Raw genomic sequence first — 2,477 nt, forward strand, 5'->3', positions numbered from 1 at the left:
CCCTTATTGGCAAACGAGTCCCTAACACAAAGAACGACACCAGACCCACACTCACGAAAACCACACAGGAGGTCACCACCACACATCCACGCAAAAAGCAAACCCAAACCCACACAGATGATGAGGCACGACCACAAACTAGAAGCCAGTCCACAGCTGCATCATTAGCCACTTTAAACCCCTCCAATCCATACATGAAACAAACTGACACCCACCATAAAGATGTGGCACGACCACGAACACGAAGCCAAACAACAGCAACGAAGCTCACCAGCTCAAATCCCCCTGCAACTCAAACTAACCTGAGCACAACAAAGCCCCCACCCAAACAGAACACTTCCCCAGCCAATCAGAGCACAGCCAAGCTCCTTAACCAATCAGAACACACCTCCACCCAATCAGAACACAGCCAAGCTCCCACCCAATCAGCTCAAACCCCACTGGCAGTTAAAAGGAAGAAACAACTGCGATCACACGCACTACTCCCAGAAGCACGAAGCTGAAGACACCAGCCTGAAGATGACGAATGTGACTTCGTCGAAACGTCGCCAAGGTACTTTTAATTCTACGTGGGAGAAAACCCGAATAACTAAAGACCTACATACAAACACCCGCGAAAACCTCAGAAAACAGGTTTTATGGGTTTTATGGGTTGCCTAAAATCCATAAGCCAGGCGTCCCCCTCCGCCCCATTGTAGCATTCAGGGGCACCCCCACCTCGGAACTGGCCAAATGGCTGAGTGGCCGCATCAGTTACCTGACCGACGATAGTACCACCACAGTAAAGTCGGCGGAAGAGTTCCTGAGCCGGATTAAAACTCTGAGGGTGGGGGAGGATGAGGTGATGGTATCCTTTGATGTTACCTCCCTCTTCACCTCCATCCCTCAAGACCTCGCAGTCACAACACTGAGGGACAGCTTGAACCAGAAACACCCGGAACAACAACAGGACTCCCTTTGCACTGAGGACCTGATAAGGTTGGTGGAGGTATGTTTAAGAACTTATTTTACCTTCCAAGGAACTATGTTCGAGCAAGTCAAAGGGACACCTATGGGGTCCCCAATTTCCAGTGTTGTGGCAGAAGTAGTGCTCCAGCAGTTGGAGTCCGTAGCGATGGCCCAGCACCAGCCTAAGTTCTGGGCCCGCTACGTGGATGACACATTCGCTGTTATTAAGAAACAACAGAAGGCTGGCTTTATGGGCGTGCTCAATTCGATATACCCTGACATTCAATTTACTATGGAGGAGGAGAGCCAAGGCAGTCTGGCATTTTTGGACGTATTGGTCCACCGACTGCCTGATGGATCTCTGAGCACAAGGGTATATCGGAAACCAACGCACACGGATAGGATCCTCCATTACCAGAGCAACCATCCGATGGCCCATAAGGTCAGCTGCGTGAGAACTCTATTCAAGCGTGTCTATTCCCACTGCAGTACGAGCAAAGCGCAGAGAGAGGAGAAGAACCACCTCTTCCGGGTGTGCAAGCGTAACGGATACCCAGTGAGATTCGTTAGACGCTATAGCACACCATTTGAATCCAGAGTAGATCAACGGACGGACGAGTTGGCGCCACAACCCGCACTGGTCACCCTCCCGTACATTTGTAACGTTTCTGAGGCCACTGCAAGAATACTAGCGCCTCACAACGTGAAGGTTGCTCATAGGCCCAACCGGACACTTCGTGCTGCAACCATGCGCCCCAAGGACCCACTCCCCAACATGGAGAAGTCGGCAGTCGTTTACAGAGTTAACTGCAGGGACTGCCCCAGGAACTATGTTGGGGAGACCTCGAAGAGGGTGAGAACTAGGGTCCATGAACATAAGCTAGCAATAAAACGGGGCGAAAGTTATTCTCAAATATGGACGCACATGGCGGAGTCGGGCCATCGGTTTGACTTCGATAATGTGCGTATCCTAGCTAACGACAGCACGAAAGGGGGACACCTGCTCAAAGAGGCCTGGCTCTCAGACAGGGATTCAATAAATCGACATGTGGATCTCTGTCCAGCGCACCTAGCGCTGAGAGCCTGGAACACAGGCAAAAACCCCCCACCCGGCCAGAGACGTGACAACAGAGCATCGAGAAAAACAACAGGAAACACCGTGGGAGGCACATCGTTACCCTCCCAGCTGCCCCAGGAGCACTTGGAAGAGGGGGTGCACACAGACGATACGGCGATGGAGGAGGGAGACCCCAGAATGCCTTCGATGGGGGCCAGAGTTATTGGAGTGAGGAGCAGGCATGACGACCTGGCTAGGATCGAGCCACATAGGGATTGTGAGATGAAGGTAGGCAGAGAGGAGAGATACCCCAAGAGGAAGACGGTCATCCGCTCATGTACAGGAGAGATGAAGAACCCTCCAGGATGCTCCACGACCTATTTACCCCATCACGTGGCACCGCCGAGTTGGAGTCAACGGAAAACACGGGACAACCGTTTGGAGGTTGGCAACCAGGTTGGGGGGGACGGAC

The sequence above is a fragment of the Protobothrops mucrosquamatus genome, unplaced genomic scaffold (assembly GCF_001527695.2).
Source record: "Protobothrops mucrosquamatus isolate PMUCROS unplaced genomic scaffold, P.Mucros_1.0 scaffold275, whole genome shotgun sequence".
Classification (NCBI taxonomy): Eukaryota; Metazoa; Chordata; class Lepidosauria; order Squamata; family Viperidae; genus Protobothrops; species Protobothrops mucrosquamatus.